The sequence below is a fragment of the Neovison vison genome, chromosome X, assembly GCF_020171115.1.
Source record: "Neovison vison isolate M4711 chromosome X, ASM_NN_V1, whole genome shotgun sequence".
In the NCBI taxonomy this organism is placed as follows: domain Eukaryota; kingdom Metazoa; phylum Chordata; class Mammalia; order Carnivora; family Mustelidae; genus Neogale; species Neogale vison.
In genome coordinates, this window is record NC_058105.1 from 74,996,673 (window position 1) to 75,014,612 (window position 17,940).

A 17,940-nucleotide genomic window follows, 5' to 3' on the forward strand; every position below is an offset into this window, starting at 1 on the left:
AAATTATAAAGATTAAAGCAGGAATCAATGAACAAGAAACCTAGAGCAGAAATCAATGAAGTAGAAATGAGAAAAACAGTAAAACAGGTGAATGAAACTAGAAGCTTGTTCTTTGAAAGAAGTAGTAAGACCTATAAACTTCTGGCCAGTCTTATCCAAAAGAAAAGGGAAATGACCCTAATTAATAAAAATCACGAATGAAAGGGGAGCAATCATGGCTAACACCAAGAAAATAGAAACCATTGTTAGAAATTATTACCAGCAACTATATGCCAGGAAATTAAGCAATCTAAGAGAAATGGACACATTCCTGGAAACTAATAAACAACCAAGAGTGAAACAGGAAGAATTAGTCAATCTGAACAGACCAGTAACCAGGAAAGGAATTGAAGCACAAACCAAAAACCTCCCAAAAAGCAAGAGTCCAGGGCCAGATGGCTTCCCTGGGGAATTTAATCAAACATTTAAGAAGAAATCATGCCCATTTTACTGAAGCTGTTCAAAAAAAATAGAAATGGAAAGAAAACTTCTAAACTTGTTCCATGAGGCCAGCATTACTCTGATCCCCAAACCAGACAAAGATCCCACCAAAAAGAAGAATTACAGACGAATATCCTCCAGTAACATGGATGCCAAAATACTCGACAAGATCCTAGCCAATAGGATCCAACAGTACATTGAAATGATTATTCACCACGACCAGGTGGGATTTATTCCTGGGATGCAAGGGTGGTTCAACAGTCGCAAATCGATCATTGTGATAGACCACGTTAACAAAAGAGACAAGAACCATATGATCCTTTCATCTGATGCAGAAAAAGTATTTGACAAAATACAGTACACTTTCAGGATTAAAACTCATCAAAATATAGGGATAGGAGGAGTCAAGATGGCGGAGAAGTAGCAGGCTGAGACTACGTCAGCTAGCAGGAGATCAGCTAGATAGCTTATCTAAAGATTGCAAACACCTGCAAATCCATCGACAGATCGAAGAGAAGAAGAACAGCAATTCTAGAAACAGAAAAACAACCACTTACTGAAAGGTAGGACTGGCGGAGAAGTGAATCCACAGCGACGGGAAGATAGACCCCGGGGGGAGGGGCCAGCTCCCGGCAAGTGGTGGAGCAATGGAGCACAAAATCAAGACTTTTAAGGGTCTGTTCCGCTGAGGGACATCGCTCCAGAGGCTAAACCGGGGCGAAGCCCACGCGGGGTCGGCGTGGCCTCAGGTCTCGCAGGGTCACAGAAGGATCGGGGGGGGGGTGTCTGAGTGTTGCAGAGCTTGCGGATATTGGAACGGGAAAACCAGCTACAGAGACAGAGCCAACAGTAAGCTCACAGCTCGGTGTTGCCTTGAACCGGTCGCAGGCTCGGTGAGCTCGGAGCGCAGCTGGTGGTTAGGCAGACGGGAGTTACTAGGAGCTGTTCGCTGAGGGCGCACTGGGGAGTGGGGCCCCGGGCTCTCGGCTCCTCCAGGCTGGAGACCAGGAGGCCGACATTTGTATTCCCATCCTCCGGAACTCTATGGAAAGCGCTCACGGAACAAAAGCTCCTGAAAGCAAAGCCAAGCGGATCATTCAGCCTGGCCCCTGGTAAGGGCCGTGCAATTCCGCCTGGGGCAAAGACACTTGAGAATCACTACAACAGGCCCCTCCCCAGAAGAAGTGCAGTTTCAATACCAAGGAGAGCAGCAGAATTCCAGAGGAGGAGAAAACAAACCACGGAACTCATGGCTTTCTCCCTGTGATTTTTTAGTCTTGCAGTTAATTTAATTTTTTTCTTTTTCATTTTTTTTCTCTTCTTCTGCTAAAATTTTTTTAACTTTTACCCTTTTCTTTTTTAACGTTTTTTAACTAGTTTATCTAATATATATATATGTATATTTTCTTTTTTATACTTTTCTTTATTCGTTTTCTTTTTTTTAATTCTTTTTTTTATTTTTTTCTTTCTTTATTTTTGAAATCTTTTTATTCCCAAATCAGAAGAGATCCCAATCTCTTCAATCTTTTTTTAATTCTTTTTTAAATTCTTAATTGAATTTTTAATTCAATCTCTTTTTTTAATTCTTTTTCTTCTTTCTTTCTTTTTGAACCTCTTTTTATCCCCAAATCAGAAGAGATCCCAATCAGAGGAGATCCATCACCCAATCGTGAGAGGGGAGAAATCCCCCTCACGATTTGGGATCTCTTCTGATTTGGTTAAAGCATATTTTCCTGGGATTGTTGCCACCCTTCTAGTATTTTACTTGCTCCTTCATATACTCTTAGCTGGACAAAATGACAAGGTGGAAAAATTCACAACAAAAAAGAAAAAGAGGCAGTACCGAAGGCTAGGGACCTAATCAATACAGACATTGGTAATATGTCAGATCTAGAGTTCAAAATGACAATTCTCAAGGTTCTAGACGGGCTTGAAAAAGGCATGGAAGATATTAGAGAAACACTCTCCAGAGATATAAAAGCCCTTTCTGGAGAAATAAAAGAACTAAAATCTAACCAAGTTGAAATAAAAAAAAGCTATGAATGAGGTTCAATCAAAAATAGAGGCTCTCACCGCTAGGATAAATGAGGCAGAAGAAAGAATTAGCGATCTAGAAGACCAAATGACAGAGAATAAAGAAGCTGAGCAAAAGAGGGACAAACAGCTACTGGACCATGAGGGGAGAATTCGAGAGATAAGTGACACCATAAGATGAAACAACATTAGAATAATTGGGATTCCAGAAGAAGAAGAAAGAGAGAGGGGAGCAGAAGGTATACTGGAGAGAATTATTGGGGAGAAATTCCCCAATATGGCAAATGGAACGAGCATCAAAATTCAGGAGGTTCAGAGAATGCCCCTCAAAATCAATAAGAATAGGCCCACACCCCGTCACCTAATAGTAAAATTTACAAGCCTTAGTGACAAAGAGAAAATCCTGAAAGTAGCCCGGGAAAAGAAGTCTGTAACATACAATGGTAAAAGTATTAGATTGGCAGCTGACTTATCCACAGAGACCTGGCAGGCCAGAAAGAGCTAGCATGAATTTTCAGAGCACTAAACGAGAAAAACATGCAGCCAAGAATACTATATCCAGCTAGGCTATCACTGAAAATAGAAGGAGAGATTAAAAGCTTCCAGGACAAACAAAAACTGAAAGAATTTTCAAACACCAAACCAGCTCTACAGGAAATACTGAAAGGGGTCCTCTAAGCAAAGAGAGAGCCTACAAGTGGTAGATCAGAAAGGAACAGAGACAATATACAGTAACAGTCACCTTACAGGCAATACAATGGCACTAAAATCATATGTCTCAATAGTTACCCTGAATGTTAATGGGCTAAATGCCCCAATCAAAAGACACAGGGTATCAGAATGGATAAAAAACCAAAACCCATCTATATGTTGCCTCCAAGAAACTCATTTTAAACCCGAAGACACTTCCAGATTTAAAGTGAGGGGGTGGAAAAGAATTTACCATGCTAATGGACATCAGAAAAAAGCAGGAGTGGCAATCCTTATATCAGATCAATTAGATTTTAAGCCAAAGACTAAAATAAGAGATGAGGAAGGACACTATATCATACTCAAAGGGTCTGTCCAACAAGAAGATCTAACAATTTTAAATATTTATGCCCCCAACGTGGGAGCAGCCAACTATATAAACCAATTAATAACAAAATCAAAGAAACACATCAACAATAATACAATAATAGTAGGGGATTTTAACACTCCCCTCACTGAAATGGACAGATCATCCAAGCAAAAGATCAACAGGAAAATAAAGGCCTTAAATGATACACTGGATGAGATGGACATCACAGATATATTCAGAACATTTCATCCCAAAGCAACAGAATACTCATTCTTCTCTAGTGCACATGGAACATTCTCCAGAATAGATCACATCCTCGGTCCTAAATCAGGACTCAACCGGTATCAAAAGATTGGGATCATTCCCTGCATAATTTCAGACCACAATGCTCTGAAGCTGGAACTCAACCACAAGAGGAAGTTTGGAAAGAACCCAAATACATGGAGACTAAACAGCATCCTGCTAAAGAATGAATGGGTCAACCGGGAAATTAAAGAAGAATTGAAAAAAAAATCATGGAAACAAATGATAATGAAAATACAATGGTTCAAAATATGTGGGAAACAACAAAGGCAGTCCTGAGAGGAAAATATATAGTGGTACAAGCTTTTCTCAAGAAACAAGAAAGGTCTCAGGTACACAACCTAACCCTACACCTAAAGGAGCTGGAGAAAGAACAAGAAAGAAACCCTAAGCCCAGCAGGAGAAGAGAAATCATAAAGATCAGAGCAGAAATCAATGAAATAGAAACCAAAAAAACAATAGAACAAATCAACCAAACTAGGAGCTGGTTCTTTGAAAGAATTAATAAAATTGATAAACCCCTGGCCAGACTTATCCAAAAGAAAAGAGAAAGGACCCAAATAAATAAAATCATGAATGAAAGAGGAGAGATCACAACTAACACCAAAGAAATACAAACTATTATAAGAACATACTATGAGCAACTCTACGCCAACAAATTTGACAATCTGGAAGAAATGGATGCATTCCTAGAAACATATAATCTACCACAAGTGAACCAGGAAGAAATAGAAAGCCTGAACAGACACATAACCAGTAAGGAGATTGAAACAGTCATTAAAAATCTCCAAGCAAACAAAAGCCCAGGGCCAGACGGCTTCCCGGGGGAATTCTAACAAACATTTAAAGAAGAACTAATTCCTATTCTCCTGAAACTGTTCCAAAAAATAGAAATGGAAGGAAAACTTCCTAACTCATTTTATGAGGCCAGCATCACCTTGATCCCAAAACCAGACAAGGATCCCATCAAAAAAGAGAGCTATAGACCAATATCCTTGATGAACACAGATGCAAAAATTCTCACCAAAATACTAGCCAATAGGATTCAACAGTACATTAAAAGGATTATTCACCACGACCAAGTGGGATTTATCCCAGGGCTGCAAGGTTAGTTCAACATCCGCAAATCAGTCAATGTGATACAACACATCCATAAAAGAAAGAACAAGAACCATATGATACTCTCAATAGATGCTGAAAAAGCATTTGACAAAGTACAGCATCCCTTCCTGTTCAAAACTCTTCAAAGTGTAGGGATAGAGGGCACATACCTCAATATCATCAAAGCCATCTATGAAAAACTCACCGCAAATATCATTCTCAATGGAGAAAAACTGAAAGCTTTTCCACTAAGGTCAGGAACATGGCAGGGATGTCCATTATCACCACTGCTATTCAACATAGTACTAGAAGTCCTAGCCTCAGCAATCAGACAACAAAAGGAAATTAAAGGCATCCAAATCGGCAAATTAGAAGTCAAATTATCACTCTTTGCAGATGATAAGATACTCTATGTGGAAAACCCAAAAGACTCCACTCCAAGACTGCTAGAACTTGTACAGGAATTCAGTAAAGTGTCAGGATATAAGATCAATGCACAGAAATCAGTTGCATTTCTCTACACCAAAAATAAGACAGAAGAAATAGAAATTAAGGAGTCAATCCCATTTACAATTGCACACCAAACCATAAGATACCTAGGAATAAACCTAACCAAAGAGGCTAAGAATCTATATTCAGAAAACTATAAAGTACTCATGAAAGAAATTGAGGAAGACACAAATAAATGGAAAAATGTTCCATGCTCCTGGATTGGAAGAATAAATATTGTGAAAATGTCTATGCTACCTAAAGCAATCTACACATTTAATGCAATTCCTGTCAAAGTACCATCCATCTTTTTCAAAGAAATGGAACAAATAATTTTAAAATTTATATGGAACCAGAAAAGACCTCGAATAGCCAAAGGGATATTGAAAAAGAAAGACAAAGTTGGTGGAATCACAATTCCGGACTTCAAGCTCTATTACAAAGCTGTCATCATCAAGACAGCATGGTACTGGCACAAAAACAGACACAGAGATCAAAGGAACAGAATAGAGAGCCCAGAAATAGACCCTCAACTCTATGGTCAACTAATCTTTGACAAAGCAGGAAAGAATGTCCAATGGAAAAAAGACATCTTCTTTAATAAATGGTGTTGGGAAAATTGGACAGCCACGTGCAGAAAAATGAAATTGGACCATTTCCTTACACCACACACAAAAATAGACTCAAAATGGATTAAGGACCTCAATGTGAGAAAGGAATCCATCAAAATCCTTGAGGAGAACACAGGCAACAACCTCTTCGACCTCAGCCGCAGCAACATCTTCCTAGGAACATCGCCAAAGGCAAGGGAAGCAAAGGCAAAAATGAACTATTGGGATTTCATCAAGATCAAAAGCTTTTGCACAGCAAAGGAAACAGTTAACAAAATCAAAAGACAACTGACAGAATGGGAGAAGATATTTGCAAACGACATATCAGATAAAGGACTAGTGTCCAAAATCTATAAAGAACTTAACAAACTCAACACCCAAAGAACAAATAATCCAATCAAGAAATGGGCAGAGGACATGAACAGACGTTTCTGCAAAGAAGACATCCAGATGGCCAACAGACACATGAAAAAGTGCTCCCTATCACTCAGCATCAGGGAAATACAAATCAAAACCACAATGAGATATCACCTCACACCAGTCAGAATGGCTAAAATCAACAAGTTAGGAAATGACAGATGCTGGCGAGGATGCGGAGAAAGGGGAACCCTCCTACACTGTTGGTGGGAATGCAAGCTGGTGCAACCACTCTGGAAAACAGCATGGAGGTTCCTCAAAATGTTGAAAATAGAACTGCCCTATGACCCAGCAATTGCACTACTGGGTATTTACCCTAAAGATACAAACGTAGTGATCCAAAGGGACACGTGCACCCGAATGTTTATAGCAGCAATGTCCACAATAGCCAAACTATGGAAAGAACCTAGATGTCCATCAACAGATGAATGGATCAAGAAGAAGTGGTATATATACACAATGGAATACTATGCAGCCATCAAAAGAAACGAAATCTTGCCATTTGCAACAACATGGATGGAACTAGAGTGTATCATGCTTAGCAAAATACGTCAAGTGGAGAAAGACAACTATCTTATGATCTCCCTGATATGAGGAAGTGGTGATGCAACATGGGGGCTTAAGTGGGTAGGAGAAGAATCCATGAAACAAGATGGGATAGGGAGGGAGACAAACCATAAGTGACTCTTAATCTCACGAAACAAACTGTGGGTTGCTGGGGGCAGAGGGGTTGGGAGAAAGGGGGTAGGGTTATGGACATTGGGGAGGGTATGTGCTTTTGGGTAAATTGGAAGGGGAGGTGAACCATGAGAGACTATGCACTCTGAAAAACAATCTGAGGGGTTTGAAGTGGCGGGGGGGTGGGAGGTTGGGGTACCAGGTGGTGGGTATTATAGAGGGCACGGCTTGCATGGAGCACTGGGTGTGGTGAAAAATAAATGAATACTGTTTTTCTGAAAATAAATAAATTGGAAAAAAATATACGGATAGAGGGAACATTCTTCAATATCATGAAAACCATCTATGAAAAGCCCACAGTAAATACAATTGTGAAATGGGAAAAACTTAGACCTTCTCCTTTAACCTCAGGAACATGACTGGAATGCACACTCTTTTTTTTTTAAGTTAAGAAACCCTTGTTATTTATTATTTATTGATATATTCAACCATTTTTTTATATCAGCAAGACTCTTACCATTAGTGTTCAATATAGTACTGAAAATCCTAGCCTCAGAGATCAGACAGAAAAAAAAAGGAAGAAAATTATTCAGATTGACAAAGAAGAAGTCAAATGCTCTGTCTTCACAGATGACATGATTCTTTGTATGGAAAATCCAAAAGACTCTACTCCCAATTACTAGAACTCATATAGCAATTCAACAACATGCCAGGGTACAAAATCAATGCACAGAAATAAGTTGAATTTCTATACACTAACAGTATAAATGTAAAACCAGAAATTAAGGGATCAATTACTTTTACAATAGCTCCAAAAACCATAAGATACCTACGAATAAACCTAAGAAAAGAGGTAAAGGAGTTATACTCTAGAAATTTCAAAGCATTTATGAAAGGAACTGAGGAAGACACAAAGAGATAGAAAAACATTCCATGCTCATGGAATGGAACAACATCATTAAAATGTCTATGGTATCCTGAGCAATTTACACTTTCAATGCAATCCCTACAAAAATAGCATTGACATTTTTCACAGAGCTTGAACAAACAATATTAAAATTTGTATGGAACCAGAAAAGACCCCAAATTTCTAGGGACTGTTGAAAAAGAAAACCAAAGCTGGGGGCATCATGTTCTCAGATTTAAAGTTATATTATAATGCTATAGTCATCATGACAGTTTGGTCTTGGCACCAAAACAGAGACATAGATCAATGGAACAAAATAGAGACCCCAGAAATGGACCCTCAAGTCTATGGCCAATTAATCTTTTACAATACAGGAAAGAGTACCCAACAGAAAAAGACTGGGAAAACTGGTCAGCTACATGCAGAAGAATGAAACTAGACCATTCTCATATACTATAAACAAAGGTAAACTCAAACTGAATGAAAGGCCTCAATGTGAGACAGGTGTCCAACCAAATCCCAGAGGAAAACAAAAGCAATTGGCCACAGCAACTTCTTTCAAGACGCATCTCTAAAGGTGAGGGAAACAAAAGCAAAATGAACTTTTGGGACTTCATCAAGATAAAAGGCTTCTGCACAGCAGAGGAAACAGTAAAAAAAAAAAAAAAAACTAAGAGGGAATCCATGGAATGGGAGAATGTATTTTCAAATGACATTATGGATAAAGGGCTGATATCCACGATCTATAAAGAACTCTGCAAACTCAACACCCCCAAAACCAAATAATCAAGTCCAAAAAGGGCAGAAGACAAGAACAGACATTTCTCTAACTAAAGCATACAAATGGCTAACATGAAAACAAAAAAGTTTCCAAAATCACTAGTCATCAGGGCATACAAATCAAAACAACAATGAGATTTGTATTTCCCTGATGCCGAGTGATATGGAGCACTTTTTCATGTGTCTGTTGGCCATCTGGATGTCTTCTTTGCAGAAACGTCTGTTCATGTCCTCTGCCCATTTCTTGATTGGATTATTTGTTCTTTGGGTGTTGAGTTTGTTAAGTTCTTTATAGATTTTGGACACTAGTCCTTTATCTGATATGTCGTTTGCAAATATCTTCTCCCATTCTGTCAGTTGTCTTTTGATTTTGTTAACTGTTTCCTTTGCTGTGCAAAAGCTTTTGATTTTGATGAAATCCCAAAAGTTCATTTTTGCCCTTGCTTCCCTTGCCTTTGGCGATGTTCCTAGGAAGATGTTGCTGCGGCTGAGGTCGAAGAGGTTGTTGCCTGTGTTCTCCTCAAGGATTTTGATGGATTCCTTTCTCACATTGAGGTCCTTAATCCATTTTAAGTCTATTTTTGTGTGTGGTGTAAGGAAATGGTCCAATTTCATTTTTCTGCACGTGGCTGTCCAATTTTCCCAACACCATTTATTGAAGAGGCTGTCTTTTTTCCATTGGACATTCTTTCCTGCTTTGTCGAAGATTAGTTGACCATAGAGTTGAGGGTCTATTTCTGGGCTCTCTATTCTGTTCCATTGGTCTATGTATCTGGTTTTGTGCCAGAAGGGAAATACAAATCAAAACCACAATGATATATCACCTCACACCAGTCAGAATGGCTAAAATCAACAAGTCAGGAAATGACAGATGCTGGCGAGGATGCGGAGAAAGGGGAACCCTCCTACACTGTTGGTGGGAATGCAAGCTGGTGCAACCACTCTGGAAAACAGCATGGAGGTTCCTCAAAATGTTGAAAATAGAACTGCCCTATGACCCAGCAATTGCACTACTGAGAATTTACCCTAAAGATACAAACGTAGTGATCCAAAGGGGCACGTGCACCCGAATGTTTATAGCAGCAATGTCCACAATAGCCAAACTATGGAAAGAACCTAGATGTCCATCAACAGATGAATGGATCAAGAAGAAGTGGTATATATACACAATGGAATACTATGCAGCCATCAAAAGAAACGAAATCTTGCCATTTGCGACAACATGGATGGAACTAGAGCGTATCATGCTTAGCGAAATAAGTCAAGCGGAGAAAGACAACTATCATATGATCTCCCTTATATGAGGGAGTGGTGATGCAACATGGGGGCTTAAGTGGGTAGGAGAAGAATCCATGAAACAAGATGGGATAGGGAGGGAGGCAAACCATAAGTGACTCTTAATCTCACGAAACAAACTGTGGGTTGCTGGGGGGAGGGGGGTTGGGAGAAGGGGGGAAGGTTATGGACATTGGGGAGGGTATGTGCTTTTGGGTAAATTGGAAGGGGAGATGAACCATGAGAGACTATGGACTCTGAAAAACAGTCTGAGGGGTTTGAAGTGGCGGGGGGGGTGGGAGGTTGGGGTACCAGGTGGTGGGTATTATAGAGGGCACAGCTTGCATGGAGCACTGGGTGTGGTGAAAAAATAATGAATACTGTTTTTCTGAAAATAAATAAATTGGAAAAAAAATCCATAAAAAAAAAAAAAGAAAATACATACACACTCTTAAATAATTAGTATTGGGACACTGACTAGCGATTTGAAAAATGATGACACTGGACCATGTGTTTATACCACACACCAAATTAAGCACTAAATGGATCCAAAATATAAATGAAATGCATGAAATCTTAAAACTAAAAAAAAAAAAAAAAAAAAAAAACAATGAGATACCACCTTACACCAGTTAGAATGAAAAAAAAAAAAAAGACAGGAAACAAATGTTTGAGAGGATGTGGGGAAAGAACCCTCTTACACTGTTGGTGAGAATGCAAGCTGGCACAGCTACTCTGGAAAAGAGTATGAGGGTTACTCAAGACATTAAAAATAGAGCTACCTGATGACCCAGAAATTGTACTACTCAGTATTTACCCCAAAGATCCTGATATAATGAAAGAAGGGGCATATGCACCCCAATGTTCATAACAGCAATATCCACAATAGCAAACTGTGGAAAGATGGAGATGGCCTTCAACAGATGAATAGATAAAAAGGTGTGGTTCATATATACAATGAAATTTTACTCAGCCATCAGAAAAGATGAATACCCACCATTTATATGGACATGGATAGAACTGGAGGGAACTATGCTAAGTGAAAGAAGTCAAGCAAAGAAAGACAGTCGTCATGTGGTTTCACTCACATGTGCAACATAAGGAATAGAGTGGATGACCACAGGGAATGGAGGAAAAACTGAATGGGAAAAAAATCAGAGAGGGAGGCACACCATGAGAGACTCTGGACTCTAGGAAACAAACAGGATTACAGAAGCAAGGGTGTTGGGGTGAGGGGGTAACTGGGTGATAGAAATTAAGGAGGGCATGATTTGTAGTGGACACTGGGTTTTATACACAACTAATGAATCATTGAACTTAACGTCAAAAACATGTACTGTATGTTCATTAACTGAATAAAAAATAATAAAAATCTTTAAAATAAAAAAACATATCAGTCACATTATAAATAATAGCTATGAAATATTTCATGCCCTTCAAAATATGAGAACCTACATAAGTGAAATTAGAAAACTTTAGTAAAGAATGTAAAGAATGCATAAATGAAGGGTGACCCATGCTGTATTCTTACATAGGATCAATAACTATTGTTAAAATGCTAAACTCCCCAAATTATTCCTCATTTCAGTGCATATTTAGTCAGAATTCCAGTAAGAGTTTTATAGATCCCTAGAAGCTTAGTGTAAAATTTATCTGAAAGAAAAAATTGCAAGTAGGTAGGCAAAGAAATTTTGAAAAAGAACAATGTTGAAGTAGAAGTGGTATAAGTTTATAGATATGAAAATATATCATGGATATGGCTTAATGTGGTATTGTCATGAAAAGGGAAAATGTGTGAAAGGATTAGAATTGAGAGCATAGAAATATTTATTGATAGAAATATAGATAAAGAAGGGAGGGGCAAGATGGTGGAGAAATAGGAGTTCCCATTTCAACTGGTCCCCTAAAGTGAGCTAAAGATCTGCCATAACACTCTGAATGCCCATAAAATCAGCCTGAGATGTAGGATTGTACTCTTCTTGATCTCTAGAGGAGCAGAAGACACCAGTAGAGAGGAAAAGCAGAGTGGGAATGTTCAGACTGATACCAGAGGATAAACAGAAGGGGGAGGGAGCCACCAGAAATGACCCACTGGAAAGTAGTACCCGACACAAAAGTGCCTTGTGATTGGGGACCCGCATTAACTTGGAGTCCGGTTAAAAGCACTCAAAAAGAGGGGCACCTGGGTGGCTCAGTGGGTTAAAGCCTCTGCTTTCAGCTCAGGTCATGATCCCAGGGTCCTGGGATCGAGCCCCACATCAGGTTCTCTGCTAAGCGGGGAACCTGCTTCTTCCTCTCTCTCTCCACCTGCCTCTCTGACTACTTGTGATCTCTGTCTATCAAATAAATTTAAAAAAATCTTTACAAAAAAGTACTCAAAAAGAGCAAAAGATCTTAAGGGGCATCTGGTGGAATTGGGCGGTCCTAGGCACAGGCCTAAGCCCACGGACCCAGGATGGCCACAGCCATTGACCACCCATGCCAGAGAGTGCAGCAGAGCTTCTGGTTCCTCATCCTTGAGTACCTGGCATTGCAGGCTTGCACCACTGCTTGGCTGGGCACACTCCTGCCCCAAATGAAGGAGTCTGGTGTGGGCGCCAGCCTGCACTCTCTAGAACTACAGCCTTTTGTGCTCTGCTCTCACTGTGTGACCGGGATTCCCACCCGCACCTGAGAGAGCTCTGTATGGGCACTATCCAGTTGTCTCTAGGATGGGTGCAGGGTCTGGAGTGTTCTCAGCACCAGCCTGAAGTAACTCAGTGTGATCTCTGGTCAGGATTCCTAGGTGACAACCTGTGCAACCATGAGGTCTGGACCCCAGACAGCAGTCCTAGCAAAGGTAGCCACTGGAAACAGGCTCCCTGGACCAATGTCACTTGCAGTTTTAGTGGCAAGGGAGTGCAGAGAGAAGCGGGCACTTTGAGCTACCCCTGAGATGGTGGCTGGGGGCATGCACTGCCTGTAGGAGGTTGCATGGTTCAGTGGAGTTTTCAGAGGGGGAGTCTGTGTGTTCTAGACCACCCAGAAGGGAGTAGACTGAGACTTTTCTCTGATGCAGAGGTCTGGGTGCAGTTTGATCTCCATTAAATATCTGAAAAGCCACAAAAAGCTGCCAATTAACAAAAAATCTCCAGAGAACAGAAGTCTGAAAAACCTGTTTCCATAAGACCAGCCCCTTGAGAGGGGGCAAGAGGACTCAACCCAAGCAAGACTGACAGAAGAACAATGCAGAAGGCCTCTCCCCCAGAAGGCAAGTTTCAGGTCCCCATGAAACTCTAAAACCCCCAAATCAGGGGGAAACAATATATTACGTTCCTGATATTGCCCTAAAACCTGTATATTTCATAGATACAACTTTTATTTTTAATTTGTTCTCACTATTCTTGTTCAATTTCATTTTTTAACCTACTAACCTATACAACAAGAGGTTTAATACTATATATTCCATAATAGCCTTTTAACTTGAAATCTTTCATACATATACCTAGGTTTTCTTTTTCTTTTCTATTTTTTAATATACATATAGATATAAGCTTCAAGGTAATCCACTTTCCTTAATCAATACTATCCCTATATATAAACCAGTTTTAATCTCCCTTTATCTCTGGAAACTTGAGTCCTTTAAAAAAAGATATCAAGATAGACCAAGGAAGAATCAAAACAAACTTCCTTGTCAACATCAAGGATTTATAACTACGCCTCCATCTTTTTTTCTGTCAGTGTTTCTATGTATTTGTTTTTGTTCTGGTATAATATAAATCTTATCCTTGATGTTCATTTTGGCTGGGTTCTCTCTCTCTCTCTCTCTCTCTCTTTAAGTTGAACTGTTTATTTATTTATTAATGTTTTATTTTTTTACTAACATATAATGTATTATTAGCCCCAGGGGTATAGGTCTGTGAATCACCAGGTTTACACACTTCACAGCACTTGGGTTCTTTTTTCTTCTTCTTCTTCTCATTTACTTGTTGCTCTTTTTGTTTGTCCGTTTTTGTTTATATGCTTTATAAATCTTACTTTTGGGGCTCCTTCTGGCTGGGTCTTCTCTCTCTTTCTCTCTCTTTTTTTTCTTTTTTTCCCCTACTTTTTGTCAATGACTTCTGATTGTTCTGAAGTATTCCAGGATGCACCTTGCCTGGGTTGTGGTTCATATATTCAGCTATATTTCCCCTCAACCACCTCTCACCAAAATGACCAGGAGGAAAACACCCAACAGAAGAAAAACTCAGAGACTGTGCCCTCTCCATCAGAACTATTGGATATAAACATAAACAGCATGTCATAAAGTTAATTCAGGGTAACAATTATCCAGGCAATGGGTAGGTTGGAGAAAACCATTAGTGACAACATAGAATCTCTAAGGATGGAAGTGAAAGCCTATCCGGCAGAAGTTGAAAGTGCTATCAATGAGATCCATTCTAATTTAAATATTCTAATGGCTAGGGTAACCAAGGCAGAAGATAGAATTAGTGATCTAGGGGACAAATTGATAGAGAAAAAAGATCAAGAGGAGGCATGGAACAAACAGCTTAGAAGCCATGAAAACAGAATTAAGGAAATAAATAATGCCAGGAAACATTTCAACATCAGAATTATTGGGATCCCTGAGGGGGTGGAGAAAGAGAGAAGACTAGAAAATATAGTTGAACATATTCTAGATGAAAATTTTCCCAATCTGGGGAATGGAACCAAATTCATTCCCTAGAGGGAGAAAGAACAGTCCCCAAGATCAATGAATCTAGAAAGACCTCGAGGCACTTATTGTGAGACTGATGCATCATAATTTTAGACAAGAGCTTCTGAGGGCAGCTGGGGGAAGAGATTGGAAGGTCCATCAGAATAACGTCAGACCTGTCCACAGAAACCTGGCAAGTCAGAAAGTGCTGGCAAGACATATTTAGGACACTAAATGAGAAGAACATGCAGCCAAAAATATTTTACCCAGAAAGGTTGACATTATTGATGGAGAGCTAAAGAGCTTCCATGACCAGCAAGGTTTAAAATAGTATGTGAACCCAGCCAACACTACAAAAAATATTAAGTGTGGTTCTATAAAAGAAGAAAGAACCCAAGAGTGACATAGAACAGAAATTTACAGAGATAATCTATAGAAGAAACAAGGACTTCACAGGCAACACGATGTCAGTAAAATGTATCTTTCAATAATCATTCTTAATGTGAACAGCCTAAGTACTCCCATAAAATGTCACTGGGATGCAGATTGGATAAAATGGCAGGACCCATGCATATGCTGTGTACAAGAGAACCATTTATAACCTAAAGATGCATCTAGAATGAAGGTGAAGGGAAGGAGAAGAATCTTTCATGCCAATGGGCCTCAAAAGAAATATGGGGTAGTGATTCTCATATCAGATAAATTAGCTTTTAAACTAAAGACTGTAGTCAGAGATACAGAAGGACACTACATCATTCCTAAAGGGTCTATCCACCAAAAAGATCTAACAATTGTAAATATTTATGTCCCCAATATGGGAGCAGCCAATTATATAAGTATACTGTTAATCAAAATCAAGAGTCATATTGATATAAATACAATAATAGTATAATATCTTAACATGCCACTCTCAATAAGAGACAGATCATCCAAGCAGAAAATCAACAAAGAAACAAGACAATTGAATGACACATTGGACCAGATGGACCTCATAGATATACACAAAACATTCCACCCTGACACAACAGAATACTCATTCTTCTCAAGCACACATGAAACTTTCTCCAGAATAGAACACATATTGAGTCACAAATCAGGGCTCAACTGATACCAAAAGATTGAGATTATTCTCTGCATATTCTCAGACCACAATCCTTTGAAATTGGAGCTCAACCACAAGAAAAAGTTAAGAAAGAATTCAAACACTTGGAAGCTAAAGCATCCTGCTCAAGAATGCTTGGATCAACCAGGAAATCAAAGAAGAACTAAAACAATTAATGGAAACCAATGGGAATGAAGACACATCAGTCCTAAACCTATGGGATATGACAAAGGCAGTTGAAGGGGGAAATGCATAGCCATCTAGCCCTCCCTCAAAAAACTTGAAAAATCCAGAATACACCAGCTCTCTTTACACCTTAAAGCACTGGAAAGTCAACAACAAATTAAGCCAGCCCCATGCACAAGAAGACAAATAATAAAGAGTAGAAGAGAAATCAATGATATAGAAACTAGAGATATAGTAAACACATAAACAAAAGTAAAAGCTGGTTTTTTGAAAGAATCAATAAGATAGATAAACCACTGACCAAACTAATCCAAAAGAAAAGAGAGAGGACCCAAATCCATAAAATTATGAATGAAAAGAGAGAGATCACAACTAACATCAAGAAAATAGAAACAATCTTCAGAAATTATAATCAAAAGTTATATGCCAATAAGTTAAGCAACCTAGAAGAAATGGATGGATTCCTGGAAACCTATAAACTTCCAAAACTGAATCAGGAAAGAATTGACAACCTTAATAGACCAATATCTAGAAATGAGACTGAAGCAGCAATCAAAACCTCCCCCACCCCCACCCCCCAAAAAAACCCCCCAAAAACAGAGCCCAGGACCTGACAGATTCCCTGAGGAATTCTACCAAACATTCAAGGAAGGAAGAATACCTATTCTTTTCAAGCTGTTTCAAAAAATAGAAACATAAGGAAAACTTCCAGACTTTTCTATGAAGCCAGCATTACCCTGATCCCCAATCCAGATAAAGAACCCATCCAAAAGGTGAGTTTCAGACCAATATCCCTAATGAATATGTATGCCAAGATTCTCAACAAGATCCTAGTTAATAGGATCCAACAGGACATTAAAAAGGCTATTCACCATGACCAGGTGGGATATATCCCTGGAATGCAAAGGTGGTTCAACATTTACAAATAAATCTATGTGATAGACCAAATCAATAAGAGAAGAAAGAAGAACCACATGGTTCTCAATTGATGCAGAAAAAGCATTTGACAAAATACAGCATCTGTTCCTGATTAAAACTCTTTGAAGTATAGGGATAGAGGAAACATTCCTCAACTTCATAAAATCTATCTATGAAAAACCCACAGTGAATATCATTCTCAATAGAGAAAAGCTGACAGCCTTCCTTTTTTTTTTTTTAAAGATTTGATTTATTTATTTGACAGAGAGATCACAAGCAGGCTGAGAGGCAGGCAGAGAGATAGGGGGAAGCAGGCTCCCCGCTGAGCAGAGAGCAAGATGTGGGGCTTGATCCCAGGACCCTGGGATCATTACCTGAGCTGAAAGCAGAGGCTTTAACCCACTGAGCCACCCAGGCACCCCATGACAGCCTTCCCTTTGAGATCAGAAATGCGACAAGGATGCCCACTCTCACCACTGCTCTTCAACATAGCACTAGAAGTCGTAGCAACAAAAATCAGACAACAAAAAAATATAAATGTATTCAAAATGACAAAGAAGAAGTCAAACTCTCTCTCTTCGTAGATGACATGATACTTTATATGGAAAACCCAAAAGACTTCACCCCAAAATTACTAGAACTCATACAGCAATTCCATAATGTGGCAGGATGCAAAATAAATGCACAGAAATCCGTTGCTTTCTTATATTCTAACAATGAAAATATAGGAAGGGAAATTAGAGAATTGATTCCATTTGCTATAGCACCAAGAGCCATAAGATACCTTGGAAAAAACCTAACCAAAGAGAGAAAGCATCTATACTCGAGGAACTACAGAACACTCATGAAAGAAAATGAAGAAGACATAAAAAGATGGAAGAGCATTTCTGGCTCATGGATTGGAAGAATAAACATTGTTAAAAT